Here is a 26,770-nt window from a genome sequence, read left to right as displayed (position 1 = left end):
CTAAGGATTTGAAATAGAAAGGCATGTTATTCTGGAGTAACGTTATTGTCTAGTTAAAAGAATAAAGATATATTACCACTATTTATCAATTAAGAGTCTGTTCAACTCTCAATTCCAACATGCCAAAATAGAAACACTTAGATGACAACTTGACTCGATTCATTCAACAAGTATTAATGCATTTATGGGACCAGTTTCACGACTACACGGGAATGATATGGATCAAAAACAAAGCAAGAATGTCATCTTGATGGAAAATCTCAGCTCTTATCTTCAGCAGTAATTTGAAAACACTAAAATCCCTTCACTTTTCCCATCGCATGCTCAATAGAATCTGTATTAGAAGACTGAGAAGTTCTCCAAGGAACGCTCCCATTTTCTTCCTTCAATTTCTCACCAGAAAGCAAAAAAGCCCAGTTTCTCACCATAAGTAAAGAAAGCCCTTTTTCTTATAAAAGGATGAATCGTATCACAAAAGACTGACAGGCAAAAGTTCAATCAATTCATCGTAACTTTCGGTGTAGAATTATTTGTAAATGTAAAATAATATTCTGAACCTTGAAAACATTAAATGGAAAAGGAAAAAAACAACATTAAAGCAAGTCTAGATTAAATACAGTATCATTTTGATTAAAAGGGTTTTTCTTTCATGAAATATTTGTAACAGTTTGAATTAGAAAAAAACCCGCAGATGACACTCATCAATAATGAAAAGCATGTGAAACTTTTTTTTAATTTAAATTCTGAAGTACACAAAATACACGTGCCTCCACAAGCACGTGCAAGGTGCACATGCACTGCTTTTACACACAATTGTGTCAAACTCACCTTTTAAGCGATAAAATCCTTTTATTTTAAACCGATCACAGTTTTTTTCAATTTCCGTTCGTCCACCCGATAAACAACTTGTGAAACAATAACCGTATTAATCCAGACAGAATCAGAATGGTTTAAAATGCAGTCACAAAGTAAATCCAAAGTCTCTAAAATGCACAAATAACAACGGTATAATGGTCTGTATAAAATCCTACGAGTTAATCCGATATATCTTAATCCAAATTGATGAAAAACTCACACCCAAAACACAAAATATGAGTCCTATCTTACCTCGAGGTATTCAGTGCGTGTATCTGATGAGTGAATTACACATTTTGGAAAAAAACAAGTCACGTGAATCGCCTGGCCCGCCCACCGCCGAAATTCGGGTTTACTTATCCAATCAAATTCGCTGATACCTAAACGCTTTCCGCGGGGCGCTTTTTTAGGCCAAGAGAAGATGAACATTTAATTATTTACTTTTATTGTCATCGAACAAAAAGTAAATGATTGAACATATGAACTATTGTATTCGCCTGACTGCATCAAAAACAAAAGTTACAGAAAACATTTAAACTTACTTTCAAGTTGATAGATACTCAAAATGGATATAAATTTTGATGCAATGATCCGGCAACTGCGCAGTCGGGAATTTAATTAATATGCAAGTGTACCCTGTTTTTTCTTGGCCTTTGGTAGACTCGGGAAGTGTTACATGCCATATATGCCTTGCTTAGTTCACAAACACTAACACAACATGTTGTATTTTGTTTTGCTCCTTTCCAGAATATGGGAGGAAGGTCATGGTCACCAAATGACATGTTTCTATTGCATTCAAGACAGAAATCGGTCCGTGTCATGCTATTGCTAACGGAAATGTGAACGTTTTTAATTACGACACACACAGTAATTAGAATTAACTAATGTATATACTTTTTTAATATAACACAGTAAACAGGAATTGATGTCTGAGGTGGGGAGGGTGGGGTGCATTTAAGGGGACGCAATTTTGGACGTGATTCACTCCCCTAAAACCGAAAAATACATGATAAAATTTAATGCGGGCATCGTTCTATTATAAGTCTACTGAACTGGTGCTTTCTGGTGTATTTTCTTTCATATTTTAGTCTATATTCACAAATGATGAATAATTATAACTACTTTATTATAATAAATCCATTTAAAAAAAAAAGTCTAGATTGGTGGTAACTTATGCCTGCGTATAAAAAAATGCGTTTAGATATCAGGGGAACTATTTTGAAATTTACCCTGAAATTCTGCAATTGTTACCTGTTTTCCGCGCATGGGAGGGCGAACATCTCGAATTGCTTCAGTAATATGGAGTAATGATGCACATGCTGTTTTATAATACTATATAATACACTCTTGAGGAATCTTTTTGTACTATAAAAACTTTATTACTTTTCATAAATCTTCTGTGTTACGCTACTACAGTACTGTAATTACACGTGCAATGTGGGGCCAAATTGATGCTACATTTTCAATCCAAGCTAATCCGTATATCACAGGGGCAGATGCAGGATTGGACGTTAGAGGTGGCGTAACTTAGGGGCGTTACCTTTTTACTTGCGCTGGTCCTTAAAAAAATGGGGAGGGGGGGGGGGGTACACAAAAGCAAATTCTAGCAATTTATTTCATTTCAATTCGATTTCAATTTTCTATTTCGGGCCCACCCCCTGCAACCGCTCGTGCTTAGAAACAAACATTTAACATGTAAAGTAAGTGTCTGTAATTGCTGTACATCATCTCAAACTGTTCGGGCCCACCCCCTGCAACCGCTCGCAAACATTTAACCCGGAAAGTAAGTGTCTATAATTGCTGTACATCATCTAAAAAAATCTGCAAAAGAACATTAGCAATGAAACCGACTACTGTCGACACTTTAGCAAAGTAGGTGTGTATTTTTTCACAAATGTCATAAGTCTGCTACATATGAAACTATTCTCGACAAACAGGTTGAAACATTGTCGACAAATGCAATCAGCTGACAAGATGGTACCATTTTGTATGTGAAACTATTGTTGACAAATTTAACCGACTTGCTAGCGGAAACTATTATCCATATAAGTAACCAGCAGAGAACAAGGGCGTAGCTAGCCCTCTATTCATGTGGATTCATAATTTGTGCTAGGGGTGTTTGGGTGCATGTCCCCTAGGAACATTTCGAAAACTATAGTGTAATCTGTTGCATTCTGGGCGTTTTTAGGTGCTTTTTGATACTGCAACTTTGGCTGATTTTCCTTTGTCAGAATCATGTTGATTCAGCCGCGTACTCGAATAGGCAGCTACGCACCTGGACAAGTTGAAACTATTGTTGACAAACCTAACCCAAACTGGGTACGTGCTATTATCAACACATGAAACCATTTAGTAGGTGAAACTATTTCCAACAAATGGAACCAACTGAGAAGGTGAGATTATTATCGACAAATCTAATCGACTTGGCAAGGTAAATTATTGTCGACAGATGTAACCACTTAGTACTTGGACATGTCGACTAATGTTTTAACGTGAAACTATAAGCGACAGATCTTTCCAAATATATTTGTGGAACGTTTGTCAACACAGGTAACCGACTGGTAGTGAAGCTATTGCCAATTAATATAACCAACTTGGTAGGTGAATTTATTCGTTGTCAATTAGCATAAACTGAATAGGTAAAACGAGTGTTGAAAATGTAATCGATTTGGAAGGTGAAACTATTGTCAACAATCAGAACCAACCGAGTAGGTTAATCGAGTGTAACCAACTTGGTAGGTGAAACTATTGTCGACAAAAGAGCAAAACTGAATAGGTGAAACGAGTGTCGACAAATGTAACCGACTTGGTATGTGAGGCTATTGTCGACACACAGAACAAACTTAATCAGGTTAAACGAGTGTAGACAATTGTAACCGACTTGGTAGGTGAAACTAATGTCGACAAACAGAACAAACTGAACAAACTGAATAGGTTAAACGAGTGTCGACAAATGTAACCGACTTGGTATGTGAGGCTATTGTCGACAAATAGAACAAAATGAATAGGTTAAACGAGTGTCGGCCAATGTAACCAACTTCGTAGGTGAAACTTTTGTCGACAAATCGAACAACTTGGTGTCGACAAATGCAACCGACTTGGTAGGTGAGGCTATTGTCGACAAACAGAACACACTGAGTAGGTATAACGATTGTCGACTAATGTTACCGACTTTGTATGTTAAACTATTGTCGACAAATCGAACAAACGGGTGCCGACAAATGTAACCGACTTTGTATGTTAAACTATTGCCGACAAATCGAACAAACGGGTGTCGACAAATGTAACCGACTTGATAGGTGAAATTTTGTCGACAAATCGAACAAACGGGTGTCGACAATTGTAACCGACTTGGTAGGTGAAGCTATTGTCGACAAATCGAACAAACGGGTGTCGACAAAAGTAGAAAACTTGGGAAGTGAGACAATTGTCGACAGATATCGGCAAATTTAGCAAATATATATAACGGTACTAGCACGCAGTTACAACCCTTAATATAGTACTGTTGCTGTTGTTCAAACAGTTTTGAGCGATGTCATACACATTGTGATATTTTTTTAATTACTAATATTAAGCATGTACGATCATATATATAATGAGTTCTTTCTTTATAAATTTATAACCATTGTCTCCTCAGGTGTTTATATTATATATGTGGTGTGATATCCTTATATAGTATAAACTTATCCTACATGTATATATAAATACATACCGTAATTAACCTAACTGTTATTATCTAAACCAAGAACAATGCCATTCGAGGCATTACAATTACTATAATAGTGAAATCATCATTCTATTATTACAAACCACAACAAGAACACTCAAACCTGCTGGTACTATTATAAGTAACGGGGTTAGTAGGTGACCCGATATGGGATATATACCGGGCAAATGAAACCATATCGGGTGACAGAGAAGCTCGAACCCGAATATGGTTTCCTGCACTTCGTATATCCCAGATCGGATCACCTACTAACACCGTAACGTATATATCACGTCGACAACCTGTTTACATATTTAAATGTTTCATTTATTCATCGGAATATTCATTGGAATCCGAAAAAAGACGCCATTTTGGTACGATATAATTTTGGTGACCTAATATGGAAAAAAATATGGGGTCATCGCGAGACCAGTACGGGACCAATAGCGTTGCGTCATTTATGTTGTGGGCGTGGTATAAGCACATGCTGTATATGTTATATATTTTAAGGTACATTTTTTCTGCTTGAAAGCGGACTTGAGTAACAACAACATCTACAACACTAACAGCAACAGCAGCAGCAGAAGAAGAAAAAAAATATACTGTGCATAAAAAACAATACATATATGATATGTACAATATAGCGCATAAATTATAGAAATCATCAGGCGCGTAGCTGCCTATACGCGAGTACGCTGATGAATCCACATGAGTCTGACAACAAAATAAAAATCATTGGAGCCGATGTTGCAGTATGCGTACTTGACTAAATGATCCTAAAACTGTCCATTTTCCAATACTAAATGAAGCACCTCAGAATGCACCAGTTTGCACCATTTGTTTTCAAAATTTTCCGAGGGGGCTTGCCCCCGGAACCCTTGCACAATTATGAATCCACATGAATAGAGGGCTAGCTACGCCCCTGAGCATTACATCGAAATTTAAAATTACGGTGTCATTTCATGAGCTATCATATTAAGATACCAGCAAGGTGTTCTTAAAAAGCATTTGTCACATGTCGAGTGTACATGTACAATTACTAAAACTCATAAATAAAATATATACCGCAATGTACATGTAGTCAATATATTTAAATGATTACAATGAAGATATGCAGAATAAAACCTTGTTTTGACGTTTATATTGTTTTAAAGTTAGGCAAGGTTGACGTTAATGGGTTTTCGAAGTGCTGAACGAGGCGATTAATGCAGAGTCACCACCTACCTGAAAACAGCGCACTTGAAATTCATGATACGTAATAAACCGCTAACCTCTCTTCCGGTTAATTTTTAATTAATTTAAACTGAATTATATCCGAGCTGTAACGACTATTTTCAAAACAAATCCACATACACTGTAGTATGAAAAACCTCATAGTATGAAGAAAGTTCACTATGACTTTACTGAAGTATAAAGTAATTCCAATCCACATATATATTTTTCATTTTCTTTTAGAAGAAAATAACTGATGCTTTTGATACAACGAATAAAAATATGAGGCAATTTTAAAATATAGCATATACCCAGAACGCCGTATACATATCTATTCAAGTACACCAATACTATATTAAAATTCTAATTACATATTGTTTTGATTAATACGTCCATTCTTAAGTATGAACTATTATATGAAGCATCAATAAACGCTTAAGATGGATTAATGCAGTTTTGGAGCAATATAATTAAAATGTATATATTAATATTGAATTTAGTAACTAAACATATATGCCTCGTGTAATATATCTATACCAACATACAGGCCCGTTATTGTTTTAAAGTATTTCACGTTCATAAAAATGGTATAAATATATTAACAGTAATATACCTTTGATGTTCATGGTCATGTCATCGCAAATGGGATCGCCAGACAAATTCACATTTAATCTTTAGGAATAGCTCTGACAACCAAAAATCCACTAAGCAGATTACAAAACATAGAAACGAAAACAACCGCAACTTTTCATATAGTCATTTACTGGTTTTATTAAGATACTTAAAAGTACACGCATGCGCGCTGGCTAACATTGAGGCATTCGCGTGGCATTTCGCACTGACCACTAAGAAAGTTAATGTGTATAATAACGGGTCTGCTAAACGATTAGCTGGCGGCGTTCTGCGCCCGGCCTGCTGACTTTATTGTTAAGAAGACCAAAAGTAAACACTTAAGTATTACATTGTGTGGCCCCTGTATAAAAAAGAACCAGAACAAGTACATGGCTATTTGTACATATTTCCAAGTCTTTTTTTCTGTCAAGCAAAATGTCGTGCCTTAAAAACTATTTTATCGACGGTCTTTAAAGTTTTATAGACAATTCTTATGTTTAAACAGCAAATAAAAGCAGTATAAGAATTTTTTAGAAATATATAATACAAATATTTATTTTCTAAACATTTTAATGTATCGATAAAAAGTTCACGATTAATTGTATGTTGTAATAATAATAATAATAAATTTCACATAAAAAAGCAATCCATTTGATTATTATTCATGCATTTGCCAAACACATATTTATATCGATGTATTAAGTTTGACACTACCTTCTAAGATCTCCGAAAACAACGTGAACAAAGTTCGAAACTTGGTGGCATGTATCGGTCTTCCAACTTCAATGCTCCGGGAGAGATTGAACGAACGCACACGATGGTCTTCTTCTTATAGATAACCAATCACCTTTCTAGGAAATTGTTAGAAAAATATCGCCTTAAATGGCATATTATATGATTGCTCTAGAATCGCAAATGATTGCTCTGTAGGAATCACTATTAATGTATTAAAGTGTGGCTGGGATGGACGCCTTGTCATCATGTTGATTTGTCATTCTATTAAATAGTATATAATTTTATAACAGAAAGAAATTTGTCAACTATTTTTTTTTCTAACTTTAAGAACATAAACATTTATTTCAGTAAACTGCTCTGCTATGCATGCGACAGTTGTGGAGCTATGCCAACTGAATCTGTAGCAGTTCACGTGAATTTTGGCATTTTTTGACAATTCAAGGGCAACAACTCCTGAGTTGATTATGCGATCTGGCTGTTAATCAAACTCGGTCACCAACGTTGAAATATCGGTCGCTCACTTGGTAAAGAAATGCTCGAGCAGAGAGCGGACAATGTGAAATTGGTCAACGGTTGAACATTCAAGGGCCGTTACTCTAGAGTTAATAGTGCGATATACCTGTTGATCGAACGTTGTCGATGTAGTATACCAATTGAATAAACATTAAAACTAAGTTTGATAACGTTTTGATTATAACTGATTAAGTAAGAGAGCGGACAAATGCGCAATTTAGAGAGAAAGCATGAACCTGAGTGGGTCGCCGCAGACAACGACGCAGACAATGACGCAGACGACGACGCAGTCAATGACGCAGACGACGACGCAGACAATGACGCAGACGACGACGCTGACGATGGCACTTTTTAGAAAATAATTATTGTCTTTAATTTAAATGCGCTTAAAAAACGTTACAAAAAAATAATATAAATTTAAAATAACCAATTCGCCAATATGATATCAGTAGCAGACCCGGTTGTGTGGCGCACCAAGCTCCCCACCCCCCTAAAATCGCCCACTTTTTATTTCAATATAGGCGAAACGAAATACGCACAAAATCCACCAATTCGGACTGGAAGCTGAGGGAGGGGCGCCAGTCAAAAGTTACACCCCCTCTAACATCCAATCCTGATCCGCCCCCGGATATTTGTTGAAGTAATCGTGACAATTTATTATGGTTCTATGCCATTAGCTACAAATAACTCCATTGCACTGACTATTTTAATCAAGAAAACACCTGATATTCAATTCACAGTTTCACCTTACCTTTTTTCAAGAGTGTGTCTGAATTTACTTCATAGAAAAATCGTACCCAATGTAACTTTAATAGCTATTCCTAATTCATCAAGCTGCACTCTCACAGATGGACAGTTTTGACCATTTAAAAAAAAAATCTCAGAATCAGCCGATTTTGTCACAAATGCCTTCAATTCAGCCACATAAGACTCACAATAGAACGGCTTTGAATTGTTTGGAAAACTGCCGAATCATTTTTTTCTTAAAGTGTTAGTAGCGCTGTAAGCCATTAAACATCAATTTTCGAACGTAAAAAAACTTCGATCTGCTCTTTTGTCAGCACAGCTTTCCAGGCATTTAAGCAGAAATTGGTTCATTCCAAGACAAAAAAAAAATGTCAAAACAGTCAATATCTGAGATTGCAGCTTTAATACTAGATTACATAAAATCCATGTTTTTATAAAAATCTTTATTAAATTTGTGGCGATAATAAAGTGCAAGCAACGTAAAGAACGAATGTTTATTGTTTTTTTTTATTTTTGTTGTTGTTCATTTGTGTGCATAGAATTATCAAATTATCTAAAACCCATTCTAAACCGTCGATTTACGGATGATAATTCAGAGAAAAGTCACAGAGAATTCGTTTAAACGAACAAAACTTAACAACCTGTCGATTTACGATTGTTAATTGCAAGAAAAATCACAGAGCATTCGTTAAAACGAACTAAACTTCATAAACTGTCGATTTACGCATGCTTATACCGAGAAAAGTAACAGAACATTCGTTAAAACGAACTAAACATTACTAACCTGTCGATTCACGAACGATAAATTATCCGAAAAAAAATCACCGAATATTCGATAAAACGAACTAAACTTTATTAAACTGTCGATTTACGCATGCTTATACCGAGAAAAGTAACAGAACATTCGTTAAAACGAACTAAACATTACTAACCTGTCGATTCACGAACGATAAATTATCCGAAAAAAAATCACCGAACATTCGATAAAACGAACTAAACTTTATTAAACTGTCGATTTACGAATGCTTATTCCGAGAACAGTCACAGAGCTTTCCTTAAAATGAAAATGAACTTTAATCTACTGGCTATGTTGGGATGGTTCCTCTGTTTATACCTCAATCAGGGTTGTTTCTAATCATTTTCACTCGGTGTTTATAATAATGGGTGTTTGGAATTTTTCTGGTTTTTCGATGTTCTTGCCCAAAACATGTCTAAACGATTCATCAGCATAACTTCCCGTATGTATTATCAAATCATCATCCGAACAACAACCTTTGGAACTTAGTTTGAAATTGTATGAAATTTTATCATGATTATAGCAATTAAATATAAAATTTCCTACTAACAAGCCAAATTCGAGCTACTTTGAGGCCGATAATACATCTCTTTACATAATTAAAAGAATATTTTGTCGATGTCTCAACTGAGTTTTACCCATTTAAAATAGCACATAATGGTAACCTAGTTTAGAAAATGTATATTCAGCAAGCGAAAGTCACGCGGTAAGTACAGAAACATATACCGACGCTATTTTCAAATTTACTGGTATTTACGTGGTAGACAACCCATTAAATTTCGAGTTGAACAAACTCGTATCGTAAGCGACGTGATAATCAGAAAGTAAGACTCAATGCGTTGTACAAAACGATAATCAATTATAGGCAAGTTTTTTTGACAATTTGATTTTTTTTGCCAGTGTATCATCTGGTGTCTAGTCCCTTTAAACCGTTCAGAGTAACTATGAATAAAACTAAACTGATACCATGATGTAGAGTTACAGAATTAAAAAAACGACATTCCAAGCTTTATTTATCCTGATAAAAGAGAAACTCTGTCTATTAGGTAAAAAAAATATCATAACGAAAGACATGAAAATCCAAAACCATGCACTTAAGTTTAAGTTATAAAGTTTTTAAGAACTTATATTCACTTTTCACAGCTGTTGCCGTTTTTTTCATATAAAATTTCGTTTCATGAAATAGTAGTCAGTTCTTCTTCAGTTCAGTAAATATGTACCATTTACGTTTCGATATTTATCATTTATATTTTTGAGACATGTTTCTTTGTAGTATGCCATGTATCATTGTGACCCTATTCATTATTTCCTGATGCAAATCATGTTCTGTCAAGAAACTGTTATTAACATGCTTGCGACAATAAATAATTTGTATGTCTTTCTGTCTTCGAATCTGCATTTTGGAGGGGGGGGGGCATATTTTATTTTTCATTGTGGCTACCGTGGCTGGCCTTGGCCTTGGTCCAAAACATATCCGAGGTTTCTGTCTTTCAGACTTTACAGAAGGAAATTTAGCCGTCCGTATCTTAGTTTTAACAATGCTAATGATTTGCCAACTTTATTTCGTCATAAAAAGGCATTTTAAAAACATAGGCGAGTCCCTTTCACAAAGTTCTGAAGCAACCGACTTATTTTGTTTGGAAGAAAGAAGCACACAAATCTGTTGTTTGTGGATTTTCCTGGAAAAAAACTTGATAAAATCCTTAACTGTTTAGAGAAAATTACCAAATACAACACCTCTGGTGATGGAAAATGGTAATGAATTAATAAAAATAGTGTTTAGAACGATCGGCTATTAGGTACACATGCTTTTCAACAGGTTAATATCGATGAATCCCTGCCTGGACGCACGTGAGTTTGGTTTCTGGTCACCAAACCAGACAAGTGGGTTTCCTTCGGATACTCCGCCCCCACCACCCCATCAAAAAACAACAAGACAAGACCACACTCACGCGTTACATCGTTTCAACGAGAGTGATTAAAGTGACACTCTTATTCAAAGTCAATACATACACATGTTTTATAAACATAAAGTTTGGGTGATAAACCTTGAGCTATACTTACTAAATAATGCGTTTATGGAAAATATCAATTAATGATAACATGATTGTAACCATGTTTTAATAGCTGAAAGCGCAAAACTATTAAATGATTGGTGAATGCTAAAATATTTACTGTGATCTTCTATCGTGTCATAAGGAAGAAATACCGTGTTATCTGCACCTTTCTTTTAAAATAAACTCTGTATCCTTCATAAGAAGAATTGTTTTCGACCTTTATCCATCCTTTTTTGGTAAATTAAAACAATTGTAACTCTTATTTTAAGTAAGAGTGTATCTTAAAAATGATGTTGTAAAAACTTGTTTCACAATCGTTGTAAAATAAATAAGTTTAAACTTGACTAAAATTAACTTTCAGGTTAATATTCAATTGGTTTGATACAGTGTGTTCGTAGTTTAAATACACCAATATTCGATTAACACCAAAGGACATAATAAAGAAAGGCCAGGTCATGTTTTAGAACGTTAGTCATTTATCAATGACAAGACACCTCAGAGGTGTTTCTGTCAATTGCATTTTTTCAGAAAGCTTTCCACCTTGACTGATAGCTTTGTATGAAGCCCCCAAAAGCCTCACATATGTACCGCTTGCTTGAAGGCAGGAGGGGAGCAAATATCGTAGTTGACACCTATCATATTCCTACTTGTTAGCAATTATTTACAGATGAAGTGACCATAAAACTGTTTGTTGTGTTTAACTCGTCCTCACTCTCCCTTGGGGTTATTTCAGTTTATCTGCACGTGTTCATTTCTATACATTCGTTTGTTTTCATTTTACGTCTTTGTGTGGTTTTCTTGTACATATATAGTTCTTTAAATATGCCAGTAACATATGAATGCTTCACTGCTATGTGTGCGAAATTATATCAATTGAATAGAGTATTTATTAATATGCTTATGCACCAGTCAATTGTAACCACGGCCCTCAGGTCTTGGGGTATACCGGGGATAGCCGGGGAAATGGGCCGTGTTTTTACTTTCCAAGTGGCCCCGCAGTGCCGGATGACTGCGGTGGTTTTGTCTTTACGCCAAATTTAGCGGGAAATTGGCCTTATCTAGGGTCCTTTGGGTGCGGGGGCATTTGGCAGGGGTTTTACCAGCAGAATGTCCCCGCAGGGCGGAGACTTTGCCCGGGCTTGGCTGGACCGAAAGTCAAAGTCCCCGCTATTCCCCGGACCTTGGGGGGCCGTGGTTACAAATGACTGGTGCATTATCAATGTACAGAACCCGTTCCAGAGCCAATATCTATGAATGTGTGGCCAATATGAGAACATAGAGCCAATGTCTATGAACACAGGGTAAATATGAGATGACACCGCCAATATCGGCGAACATAGGGCCAATTTGAGAAACAGGGTCGATATATTTGAAAACAAGGCCAAAACAAGAAAAAGGGCCAATATCTATAAACACAAGGCCAATATTAGAACAACGAGTCAATATGCCAACGTGATATATATGAAGACAGGGCCACCATGAGATAACAGGGCCAATATATATGAACACAGGACCACCATGAGATAACAGGGCCAATATATATGAGCATAGGGCCACCATGAGATAACAGGGCCAATATATATGAACACAGGACCACCATGAGATAACAGGGACAATATATATGAGCACAGGGCCACCATGAGATAACAGGGCCAATATATATGAACACAGGACCACCATGAGATAACAGGGCCAATATATATGAGCACATGACCACCATGAGATAACAGGGCCAATATATATGAACACAGGGCCACCATGAGATAACAGGGCCAATATATATGAGCACAGGACCACCATGAGATAACAGGGCCAATATATATGAACAGAGATAACAGAGCCAATATATATGAGCACAGGGCCACCATGAGATAACAGGGCCAGTATATATGAACACAGGGCCACCATGAGATAACAAAGTCAATATATATGAGCACAGGGCCACCATGAGATAACAGGGCCAGTATATATGAACACAGGGCCACCATGAGATAACAGGGCCAATATATATGAACACAGGGCCACCATGAGATAACAGGGCCAATATATATAAACACAGGTCCACCATGAGATAACAGGGCCAATATATATGAGCACAGGACCACCATGAGATAACAGGGCCAATATATATGAACAGAGATAACAAAGCCAATATATATGAGCACAGGGCCACCATGAGATAACAGGGCCAATATATATGAACATAGATAACAGAGCCAATATATATGAGCACAGGGCCACCATGAGATAACAGGGTCAATATATATGAACACAGGGCCACCATTAGAAAACAGGGTCAATGTATATGAGCACAGGACCACCATGAGATAACAGGGTCAATATATATGAACACAGGGCCACCATGAGATAACAGGGCCAATATATATGAGCACAGGACCACCATGAGATAACAGGGCCAATATATATGAGCACAGGACCACCATGAGATAACAGGGCCAATATATATGAACAAAGATAACAGAGCCAATAAATATGAGCACAGGGCCACCATGAGATAACAGGGCCAATAAATATGAACACAGGACCACCATGAGATAACAGGGCCAATATATATGAGCACAGGACCACCATGAGATAACAGGGCCAATATATATGAGCACAGGGCCACCATGAGATAACAGGGCCAATATATATATGAACACAGGGCCACCATGAGATAACAGGGCCAATATATATGAGCACAGGACCACCATGAGATAACAGGGCCAATATATATGAACAGAGATAACAAAGCCAATATATATGAGCACAGGGCCACCATGAGATAACAGGGCCAATATATATGAACATAGATAAAAGGGCCAGTATCTTTGAACACAGGGCCAATATGGAAAAACATGGCCAATATATATGAACACATGGCCCATTCAAGAAAAATGTCAATATCTCTGAACTCAGTGCCAATATGGGGAAACATGGCCAATATATATGAACACATGGCCAATACAAGAAAAAGGCCAATATCTCTGAACTCTGTGCCATTATGGGGAAACATGGCCAATATAAATGAACACAGGGCGAAAACGGGAAAGAAGACCCAAATCTATGAGCACATGGCCAATATGAGAAAACAGGGCCGATTTGTGTGAGCAATTGCGAGGGAACAGGGTATATACGGGTATACTGAGCCTATTTCTATTGGTGTATAAGCTGGGCCAACATGTTGAATGGTAAGCAGGTATAAGATATACTAATTAAAGCCATGTTTCTAACCCAGATGACAAAGTCAAAGTGGATCAATATGAAACCACACACAATACCGCATACGATGCTGTTTTCTTTGAATCAACGAATAATCCAATTGGTGTTTCACTTTCAACCCACACTGTAATTTGGACTCTTGGTTTTCATAAGGCAGACACTTCCCTCGTTTACGATTCAATCCGGTGTTGAGAATTTTGAACTGACCTGAATTGAGGATTTTGAACTGATCTGAAAAAAAGAACAGATAATAACGGATATGTGGTTAAACAATTAAAAGTAATAGCATAGCCTTTTTTTCAAAATGTTTTAATATATCATATAGAAAGCATTAATTTTTTAATTATCTTTTCTTTTTCAAAATGTTTTAACATGTAATAAAGAAAGCATTGACATTTCCGTTGACACAAATAAACAAGTTACGGTGAACCTATCCCTATTTCAAGTCGTAATAACCATGACTATTACCATGTATCTTTCAATATTTCTTTCATTAAGATTAACGTTATGAGTATTCTTTTGTCAAACAATTCTGAAAAAGCAAACACACAGCATTTTATTATCAGCTTCTCAAGTTACAAGCAATACTGAAAGAATATTATGTTAATTGACAAGAAGGAAAATTGAAGTCACAGGAAACACAGTCGAACAACGAAGATTAAAGAGGCGGTTTTCATTATTTTAAGGGGATTAATTTTTCTGCTCTTAAACATGGTAACCTGAATCGTAAAAGTGCAACTGTGTGCATTGCTTCATCTCTGTTTTTGGTATAATCAAATGTTTTCACTGAACATTTATTAAATTGGAAAAAAAAAACAAATGAGAAAAACTTCCTGATTTCATCGCCATTGTAAGGAATTCGTTATATTATCATTCAAATTGACCAATTTTTTGTCAATTTGCTGGAACAAAGAACATTCACATGATTGATGAGATAACCCCGTGTAACGCTTTGTTTCAGAATCAGTTTGTTGGCTTAGTTCTACTCTTTATTCAATTATAGTTTGTTTACGCGAGTGGAATAATAATAATAATGAAACGAATAATTTACCAACTGCAGTCATTGGAATTAGACTTTATAATGAACACACCCAAATTGATATATATTTATAATATAAATATACGTGCGTGGCACCAAAATCTTTACAAGCCCTACTATATATAAAATAGATTATGAACAAGCTAGTTAGCATTTCAGAAGTACTACGTTTGCAGTCTTGTGCTGCAACAACAGCTTTTACCGCGCTTCTTCGTGACAAAATAGTACGTAAAAATACGAGTAAAAAGGACGAAAAAAAAGAGGTTTTAATATGTCAATTCGTTATGTTTAATCTCGAAATTCAACTTTCAATGTTTTAGTTAACCTCCGATGAAACTAAGCTCTCTGAATGATAGTTTAAAATGGTTGAATGTAAGGTTTTCGGGCCACTCAACAGCTCAGTAGTGTCTGAATAAACTGAGCCTCAAGATATGATCAGTGAAAACGATCACCTAAAACTCAGCTACATTGTACTTTGAACTAAAAGTAGAAGTGATAGGAGGTTTTAACAAAAAAAGGAGGAAAAAAAGAAGGACAATTAAAATCCAATGAAAACTGTCAGAGTATGAACGCAGGAAAGCCTGCAACTATTGCAGACGACAAACTTATAACAGTGAAAACAACTGTATTATTACAAGAATGTTTGTATAATTTATAAAGATATTAATTGAGAGATTCGTAGATTTCTTAATTCGCCAATGATAATACTTTAAAACCAAGACTGCCTAATTGGTGTATAGTAATATATATAACGTCTATAGCTTAATTGAAAACTCAGAGTATTTAGCAGTTAAACTGAATTACCTAAAATGATCTTCAATTGACAGTATCTCACTTTCAACCTTATGGTTACTTATCAACACCAAAGCTTTTAGCACACAGGAAATGGAGTAATTTAAATAAGTTGACGCTACCTATAGCAAACAACCAGCGTGAGATAAAGTGTCCGTTCATAAAGATTTTGCCGCGTCTTTAAGACGCAGATATTTGTGATATCACAATTTAAATACAGGATGAGCTACTCTCTATAGAAAGATAGTAAATAATGTTAGGTAATAATTGGGGCATATCCGTGAATACGGACAATGTATCAGTGTCCTCTGTGTTTCTGATAATCATTCAGAACATTTTAAAACTTCACTGGTATATGACCCTCTCAAGATAATTTATTTTGTCTATTTATGGTAAATAGCATTGGTACAGTTTAAGTTGGTTATATATCATTATGGCAACGCGTTTGCAGGAGCATGTTTTCTTAATTCTAAGTACTGTTGACATTAAAAATCAAAACAATGATACGAACTATTTCTGAGCGCACTGATGTTCTTTGGCTTGTAGTTGGATGGGCTGATGTGCCTACTTAGGACGGGCCCTGGGGGGGCATCGTCCAAAATTGAGTATAGCACACAAGGCAGAAATATTATGCATCTAGGTTACCAGAAAGTAACATAGGTAGGTTCCAGATTTACAAATGCTATGACAACCACATACATATTGTAAATGCAATTAAACATGTCAACATTGATTAGTGTACACTTTCTGAGTTGATACTTTTTTATAAGACGACTGTTCTTGACGAACATACATTTCTGTTAGTACAATATTATCAATTCGGTTTACAGTTTCGGGTCAATACGACAGTTCTACGCCAAATATTTGAATTTATTCCAGTTTTGTGTTCATATTATTGTAATAAAATATAGCTTCAAAGGTTCAATTTAAATTAATGATCTCGAATTGTCACAGGTTTCAGACCAATTAAAAAACTTTATTTCCGTATTGGCACAGGTATTAAACCAATCCAGATGCTCATTTCCCGTATTGGTCTCGTTTCGTGTATTGGTTCAGTTTCCCGTAATGGCTCACTTTCCCGTATTGGTCTTGTTTCCCGTATTGGCTAAGTTTCCCGTAATTGCTCACTTTCCCGTATTGGTCTCGTTTCCCGTATTGGCTCAGTTTCTCGTTTCAGTTTGACGTATTGGTTCAGTTTCCCGTAATGGCTCACTTTCCCGTATTGGTCTTGTTTCCCGTATTGGCTAAGTTTCCCGTAATGGCTCACTTTCCCGTATTGGCTCAGTTTCTCGTTTCAGTTTGACGTATTGGTTCAGTTTCCCGGAATGACTCAGTTTCCCGTATTGGCTCAGTTTCCCGTATAGGCTCAGTTTTCCATATTGGTCTCGTTTACCCAAATATTTGCTTTACAGCTCTGATACAGGCTCGACAGATTTGCAAATTGGTATTCCAATTTAAAAAATGATACAAGTAATTAATAATAATAGTAATAGGTGTATAAAATAATATCTTGGCTGTCTCCTGACTTATGACACGTCTAAGATTTTTAGAACATTAAATACTCATTATACATAAGAGCAATAGCTTCCAGATCCAGCTAAAACTCCAGCGCGGCAAAGCGGCACACGCCAAGGTCTTGTTAGTATCTTGTGTCAGACCGCATGTGCTTGTGATTAAAGTTTTAAACTAAAATGTGAGATTAAAATCAACTTTATTATGATGCCCGAGTCTGTTGGACAGGAATCAAACACTAATTCAATTGAACCATAACCAATGCTGTTGTGAACTAAAACCAGAGCTAGCTTTTTATTTGATTTTGACCTGCTTACAACGAAGATTCAGCACACATACTGGAAAGTGTCAAGTATTTTTACAGCCAGGCGTGTGCATAAAGACTGGTGCGAAACAATCTTGATGAATTCTGGCAAAGCTTAAATAAAATCTTAACAACTGTCTGGTACATTATTAAAAACAAGCCGCTGAAAAGTACCAAGTACCCACTGGCACCGGATTTTCAAACTCAATCATTTTTTAAAAAAATCAAAAAAAAATCTTATAATTCCTTACTAAAAATTATAATACCGAATATGTGAAAAAATATTGATTTTTTTTTTAAATATGCACTTTGTTCTGTATAATATACTAACATGTTGGATTTTTTTTAAAAATGATTGAGTTTGAAAATCCAGTGCCAGTGAAGTACCCATTTTTGTACACATGGTGGTAAGTTCTCGTTACGGAATGAGTGCTGTAAATTTCTGAAATGTATAACAGATAGTTCTTCCTGGTATGTAAGTGCAACATTAGAAAAGCGTTCATATAATATAAAGCTTTATTAAAAAAATGCCACGGTGAAATAACTCATAAATCTGACGTTTCCAAATGTAATATACAAGCAGGTGACTTGTAAGTGGTTCCATCAATAAATTATTGAAATACTAGAGTTGTCACATGTACGTAGCTCAGGTATTTACGTGTACGTTCTTAAAGGGACTTGTTCATGTTTTATAGGGCCAGAAGTCGAAAAATAAAATATGCGAAATCTTAACAAACCGCCTTTAACAACAAACAAAACATCAACAGTTAAAATAACTATATTATTGTTCACAATAATTTAAAACATGACAGTAAATGCTTAGTAACGGTATTAAAAAAAGATTGACTTTCGGCATGGATTGACACAATTCGGTGAACAGAGTATCTACCAGCTGCTGCTTGGTGATTGCTCGTAAAAATAAGTTAAATAACAGAATTTTTAGCAAAATCCAATTCCAATTCCGAAACTGTTGCCAACATAAACTCTGTGAATGAGTCTCTTTAACCGATAGAAATTAAACTCATAGAACCATTGAGGAACCACATTGAATAATAAGTTATATAGGTGTGGCACGGGGATGACATTTTAACAGCAAGTGTTTCCTTGAACGAACGTTTAAATTATATAGGTGTGGCATGAAGGCGTTTTTTCATAGTAAGTGTTTCCTTTTACGAACGTTTCATTTTAAATGTCAGAAAAACAACAACAACTTAGATTATACAATAGTGCGAGTGTTTCCTACAAACGAAAAATCATTACCAGGTTTCTGAACAAATGTCACAGTAGTATGTCATTAATGATGTTCCGGTGCACAATTGTCAATATTTTGTATTATAAAATCTTAAATGTCAACGCCACTTTTTTTATATATTTCTAGCTACTTGCGCTCAGAACTGCAAATTTCAACATCACATGAGCCATGAAATATTAAATATCAAATTTCAATTTAAACAATTTGTGTAATACTGAGTCATTCAGTGCAGAACATATTCAGTGCAGGTCTGTAATCCATCTTTGTCATATCCCATAATTCAACTTCCTGTTTGGACAGAGTCTGTTCCAGCTCAGATTATGAAGGTTAAACATGTAAAAAATGGTAAGCATCGATGTTGTTTAATATCTTTTTTGCTATCTTGAAAGTTCAAAACAATGGCAAATTGACTTTTAATATTAATGGGACTTTTATTCAAATATAAACGTACGGTTATCTATTGGCCATTTTTCACATGTAAATGTTTTGATTGATTAATAATCATTATTGGATAAAAACACATTTTGGCTCACTTTGACCAAATTTAAGAATTAATCTGTTATATAAAATTGGCTGCAGATGCGATTATTTTAGAAGTATAACAAAAATTATACATGCGATTTTATTAAAAAAACACCCTCATTTATCAGACAACAAGTGCATCTATAACACCAACTGGAACTTGTCTTCTCCGAATCATTCTGCACATGATTTTGTGCCATCAATGTCTGGAGGGCTGCCAGAGCTCTAAACATGGCAGCTATTACCCTCTGACATCTAAATATTAGGATAATAACTCATAATGGGAAGGGTCTGTGAGATTTAACACATTTTTCGCCAAGTGGTTAAATGTGGCCATTGTTTGTGAATCTGCCTTCGAAAGGAATCCTAAATCTGTGTTATATAAATAAAAGAATATACATGTATATATGATATTTTACAATTCCTTCGTAATACTCCAAAGGAAGAAAGTAATTAAACAATAGTTATTGAAACACATTTTATAAACAGTTCAGGCAAACCCCTTCAGCAAGATAAAAAAACACATTAGTTTTCTACATGATGAGCGTATAGACCGAAATGTTTAGTAGAAGTGTTAAAATGATTATTATATAGGTATTATGTAAGGGCAGGTTTCCACAAACGGGCATGTTTTGGTCTTTGTAAAGACATTTTTCCACAAACGCACAGGTTTTAAAAAGAGATTCCCACAAACTGGCAAATTCGTATCCAAAATGACGTCAAAGTACTGAAACCGCCAAAACGTTCCTATCACTTGGCATTCCAGAAATTATTGTACGCCGGCGTCACGGAGTAGTTCCATTATAAGCGTTAGTTGGTTTGTTTTCTATGTTATTACACTGTTGTTTAATTACGAATTTATATGTTAAACAACAATAATTAATGTCTTTAGTTTAAAATGAAGAAGGCGGTCAGCAACGACTTATTATGCAACATTAGACGCATAAATACGAATACCAAACAAATGTACGTTACATTCTAAGTTAGATGGCAGGTTTTACGGAAAACCTTGTAAGTTAAGAATGACTGAAAAAAACTGTACAGTCTTATACATACTATGCCTATTTCTATAATATTCAGGGGCGGATCCATGATTTGACGTTAGAAGGGGCGTGACTTAGGGGCGAACCATTTTAGCTTGCGCCCCACCCTTAGAAACGAATTTTATTTGGCGCCAAGTGTTGGCAGGGCAGTTTGGGGTCCTCCCCAAGATAATTTTACAATATCTAGTAAGAAATGGTGCATTTTGGGCGTATTTTATTACCTTTCTTCTCCTATATTGAAATAAAAAGTAAACTTGGACGATTTATTTTTATTTTATTTATTTTTTGAGGGGGGGGGGGGGGGGGCAATATCAGCAAATGCATTCCTTTGGCCAAACACAAACAATATCAGGCATATATACACCAATGGCCATACAAAAGAACAATTAAACATATTTACGAGAGCGAGAGTATCAGTACGTTTCTTCAAAGCCTTGAATACAATGTTTTAAAGATTTTTGATATTCCGACCTTTATTACTTGACATGATATAAACAAAACAAAATATAGTGTTAAATTTAACAAATACATGTATTTTCATGAAAATAATTGAAATGGAAGTGATTACACCTCATGTTGACTTCAGAGTCATAGGCATTATTACCACGAAACTCTAGTTTCCAGGGGGGTTTAAGTTCAGATCATAAGTTTTCAAACAATTATAAGGTACAAACCTTTATTTTTAGACAATTAAAGTAGAAACCCATCCTTCAAGATGATTTTTAATTGTGCGAACAAACTTGTTTTGAAATATACGCAAAAATGTGGAATTTCAGGTACACGTAACATTTCATTCAACAATTACTGCATAGCAGTAACGCGAGCAACTTTTTCAAATGGTCACTCCCTGCACTGTGAAGTACGCAGATTTTCGACAATCGAAGCTTTTCGAAAGATGATGCCAAGCATTTTAAGCCTGCCATAAATTTATTAAATTTGAAATCCCTGTCAGGTATATGAATCATGTATTTAGTGAGGCAGGATGATTGACGCTCCCCGGATGTAGGCAGGGTGGTGTTTATGTTTGTTGCTTTTTCAGTTCATAAACAAGAAAATCTGGAAACTATATTACTTCCACATGAGCGTCTTTAACTGAGGTTCAATGTGGTGAACCTGTGTGAAGTATTAAATGTAATCAAATTGGTAAGAGCAGTTGATTTAGTCATTCGTTCTACATGAACTTTGGTTTCTTAGGTTACAAGACTATTGTATTTAATTTAATAATGAATTAAAAGAAATCGAAATTAATTACGCCTAAAAAATTTTTATGTCTGTTTCGGGTAACCCGACCCTACCTATAAAAATGCGCCGACCCTAACTATTTTTTTCCGTTTCTGAGCAAAAAAAAAATATTCGTTAGCGAATGGAGAGTTACGAAGGGCGGATAAATGCAGATTTTAATCAGAATTATTGTTTATATGATAAAACAAAGTCAGGCAATGACAGTTATGTATGAAAGACTGCCATGTGCAAGAAAACACTCTGAACTTACGACAGATTTAAAATTATAATAATAATAATAATAAAAAAATCCCTACCCACCCTACCTAGAAATTTTGGGAAGGTTACCCTAAACAAACATTTTTTGTGGCCTTATAGCAACATAATGGCAGCTCATCAATATCACTCATAGAAAACCAAAGAGCATTGGTTATTTCCATGTTCTTTTAATCATACGTTCTACATGAACTTAGGTTAGTAGATTATTGTATTTAATTTTAAAAGGAATCGAAATGAATTTATAGTAACAAAATGGCAGCTCATCAATTACCACTCATTGAAAACCTTACAAGAAGATATGGAAAAGTTCAGTTAAACAGAATCCAGGAAACGATGATGTGAAAATTTGTTCAATTGCTATAATATATTTTATGAAATACTTCTGTTGGAAAGGGAACATTTATTATAATAATTGCAACCACTTCATTCCAAGCACCTAAGCGTCAGAAGTTCCGCTACATTTGATTTGAAAATATAGACACAGCTGTTTAGTTTTTTTGGCAACTGTTTCGTAGAAATCAACTCGAAGCATTACTTCATCTTGATATACAGAAGTTGTAACCATAGTTGGTTTTTCATATAAAACTTGAAACTGTGCCTTTTTATGTTGTGTAACTCAATTATACATGGAGCTCATAATCTTTCGTTCCAGCATTTCTTGGAACGAACCATAACTAAAGCGATCACATGAGTGACGAATACCCCCACACGTAACCTGGACACAGGAATGGTTCCTTTGTTTTCTTTTTCTTTGAAAATTGACCATAACAGCATAAAACATATGTTGCTTGTAATCGAAGTCGAACTTGACCTTTATTTTAGATTAAAACGTTTGTACCAAAACTATTTGAATGTATCTGTCATGCGTTATCGTGCGGACGCCTTCTTTGCAAATGCTTAGGTGAAAAGCGCACATTATTCCGTAAATTAATAAATCCTACAAGCCTTTCATGAGTTATTGTACCGACACATACTTCGGAGGGAAAATCCGAGTTTAAAATGAGACATAACTCAGTCAGAAATCTGTAATTTGTAAACGAAGACGAACTTTTATTTATGGCTTTAAACATGTGTACGAAACGTTATTAAAGTCCGTCGACTCTTTCATGAGCGATCTTCAGGATAGAACAAACTGATCGACCGACCGACCGACATGCGAATGACAAGCGCACTTCTATATAACCCCAAATTTGTTTTGTTATGGTATTATTAGCATAGGTAGAAACTACTTCTATAATGTCGTGATTTGGTTATATAAGAACAAGAGTGTCGCGAAGCGAAAGCGAGCGTTCGTCTGCTTTTCAGTCGGCAATGATTTAGCCAGTGATATGGGCCTTGCTGAACGTAAACATATTTTCTCTAACACGTGTACCAAGTTTCTTTCGAGCTTATTTTGAAACTTCAGGATTTTATTCACGACGAGTAACATTCACGTGAAGGCTGTGACAATACCAATAGTTTGTTCTTCTCCGAAAAAACATGACAATATCGTAACATTTTTCCCTTTGAGAAAATCAACAAACATGCTAAAACTGGTATCGGATCCGCCCCTCCTGTTTTTTTTTTTTAAATAGAAAAAGTACTTTGTTTCACCCACTCACTCCAACTAGGTTTGGCCTTACCGACAACATTCGGAACTCCTCGACCATTTTTTTCAAAAACAACCTCGGATGTATTTGGACGGTTTACATACTCAAAAAGTGGTACGTTTAAGTCCGCTGCAAGTAGATTGCGTAGTAATTTTATTTAGCATTTAAACTTTGTGACTTAACTATTTGGATTCTTAATTATGTTTGCAATAATACAATTCAATGGCAATCAATTTAAACTTAGATCAATAAATACAACTCTAAAACACTACATTTAATTAATGATATAATTCAAAATTTTACGAACTACTTAAACTGATGTACCGGCATACATCTGAGGTTGTTTTCGATAAAATGGCCGAGGAGCTCCGAATGTACCGACAAAGGATAAAAACTAATAATTTCCAATAGCCATCATTAAAACCAAATCAACAATTCTCTTGAAATATTTTGATAGACATTACGCGAAGAAATGCGCGAACAGTACTCAAACAACTATAATTTTATTTCTATGTACACATATGTAACACCTTTATTTGTCTTAAATTTCTGCTTTAAACATTTTTAAAGTACTTACTTTCATAACAACAAGGAAATGCATGCAAAATGGGGAATATCAAATCACAAGCAAAGTAATTATTTGACTCTTTTGTAAAAATGTAAGCTCTAATTTGACATAATTATGAGAATGTATATATATATAACGTACAAAACTCTCAGGAAACCGTAATTATTTAGTTTTTTTATATATATTTTGTGACAGCACAATTAGCTTCCCTCTTTGCACTATTTTTTCTCCAATTTTTTTTTGCAGAAGTTGACACTTGTTACATATGAATCTGACCACTCCCTGAGCTTCATGACATTTCCTCTGAACTTGATCTGTCGCATGAGGCTGCCCTGTGGGTCAAAAATAATAAATACCTTTTTGTGTAAAACCATCCAATAAATCTAGTGTCGTTAGCAAAGAAAACGTATCTGACATCATTTACCATCATAGAGCCAATAAAACTGACCATAGGTCTTTAATCAAACAGATGCTGCAGATACATTAACAATTCATAAGAATTCAGTGACCATGACGTATGGCTGGAAAGAATTTGCAAATTAGATGACAAAGACGAATTTACTGTCATAATATTATATCTTGTCTTATTTTTAGTGGGCAGCCATCAAGACCTAGGGTCAAGGAAGGGACAGTGAGGGCCTGTGACGGTGTTTCAACCATTAAATTGAAGAAGTTTAAATCAGCTCTTCACAAGGAGGTACAAAAAGGTCTTTAAGTCTAATGACAGCTCTTCAGTGCAGAAGGTCGAAAATGTTGTCCAACATGCTAGTAAAACATGGTTAACTATCTGCTGACCAAGTATATAGTGTTACCCAGCTGAAATGGGAGACCCTTGAAAGGCTATTGGGCTGTGGTCAGTTTCTGGTCAGTATCATGAACACCCATTGACCTACAAAAGATCCGATACTGGTCCTATGATAACCATCTATAGGTTTGTATTTGTAAATTTGGAAAATATGATTGAGCCATGATGGATCATTGAACTCAATAATCTACTGCCACTCTATTATTTTCCTTAATTTTTAATTTAGTAAGGACATTTTTTCAAAATATCAGCATACAAATAGTTCTCTCAAACCGAAATACACTCGAACACTCTGGTCAGCGGACATTTTAACATTCAGGTCTGCTTAAATATTTCTGAAATGCGATATTTCTAGCCTCAGTTCAAGGGGCTGTTTCCTGTTTGAGGAACCGATTAATGAATACAGCTACATCTCAATTTTACAACTGACAAATTACCATAGAAATATATTGAACAATCAAACTTTCCAAAACCTGATATTTTAATAAAATGTGTCATTTCATTTTTAATAATGACTAAATTAATACCTGTCTTTTAATATAACCTCCCTATTCTATGCAAAAGGGCCAGGGTGTTGTCGGTTTTTTTATTTTCCAGCCTGACAGGCATCAAATGGCAACGTCTGCAGTGAACACATGACCTCTCACCTGTCTTCATCTCCATGGCAACGCAACGACATTCCTTCTGATCTTCATGATATTTTTTGGAAATTGATTCAAGGGTCCCTGTAAGAAATTTGAACATCTTATTAAATATTTTAGTTGGAACTGAGTGTCGACATCTGTATGCCATGCCAGATTGAGTGTTGAAAAATCAGGAAAGTTCTTTCCTTACATTAAATTATATATTAGAACATGCAGAAACTGCAGGATCTTGTGAATACATATATATTTTAATGAGAAACTCTTGCCTTCACCAGCAAAAAAGTAATTCAAAAGTAAACCATAAAAGAATAGTCGAATGGAATACTGTAGCGATGTTCTAGCTTAATAAAATTGTAGAAATCGATAGAAAAATAAAGTGTATAAAGTGTAGGTAAATTAAACGAATGTTTATTTTTTTTTGGTCGTTGTTTTTTGGATCGGCAGGGTTTTTTTTAATTTAAATGTAGGTATTACCCCCTTGAAACGGTCAGCGAATCGAGGAGAGTTCACCGTCAGTATTTGTTCCAATGCCGAAATAATTTGACATGTATTTTAACAAATCATTAACGCACAGCAATTTTTTGGTATCTTTATGCACGTGTGTGCAACGATGTTAACCAACGTATTTCTTGTATTGCATTCAGCTTCGTTCCAGATTGCAGACATTGATTGCAGCAATTTCTCTATTTAATTACACGTTAGATCCAATTGACAAAATTGAATCTCAATAATTTGATCGACGCAA

General features: G+C 35.3%; 2 protein-coding genes and 1 long non-coding RNA gene across 4 annotated transcripts in view; 2 read left to right on the top strand and 1 right to left on the bottom strand.

Moving 5' to 3' along the window:
• LOC128211835 (fibroblast growth factor receptor 3-like) overlaps positions 1–1,276 on the bottom strand; it is a 30,406-nt gene extending 29,130 nt beyond the window's left edge. Inside the window, exon 1 of one of the 2 annotated variants that reach the window (XM_052916923.1) lies at positions 829–1,276. The gene's annotated coding sequence lies outside the window, so the exon portion shown is untranslated. The remainder of the gene's footprint in view (positions 1–828) is intronic. The other variant, XM_052916924.1, reaches the window with a different exon arrangement.
• Positions 1–26,770, top strand: part of LOC128211833 (helicase POLQ-like) — a 386,931-nt gene that overhangs the window by 59,425 nt on the left and 300,736 nt on the right. The gene's annotated exons all lie outside the window — the stretch shown is intronic.
• Positions 19,633–26,371, top strand: LOC128211840 (uncharacterized). The gene is made up of 3 exons (XR_008257349.1): positions 19,633–19,699; positions 25,171–25,273; positions 25,979–26,371. It is a non-coding gene; the product is annotated as an uncharacterized LOC128211840 (long non-coding RNA).

This window comes from Mya arenaria, chromosome 12, assembly GCF_026914265.1.
Source record: "Mya arenaria isolate MELC-2E11 chromosome 12, ASM2691426v1".
Taxonomy (NCBI): Eukaryota; Metazoa; Mollusca; class Bivalvia; order Myida; family Myidae; genus Mya; species Mya arenaria.
The sequence above is the reverse complement of the archived record's forward strand: the minus strand, read 5'-3'. Positions and strand labels throughout refer to the sequence as shown.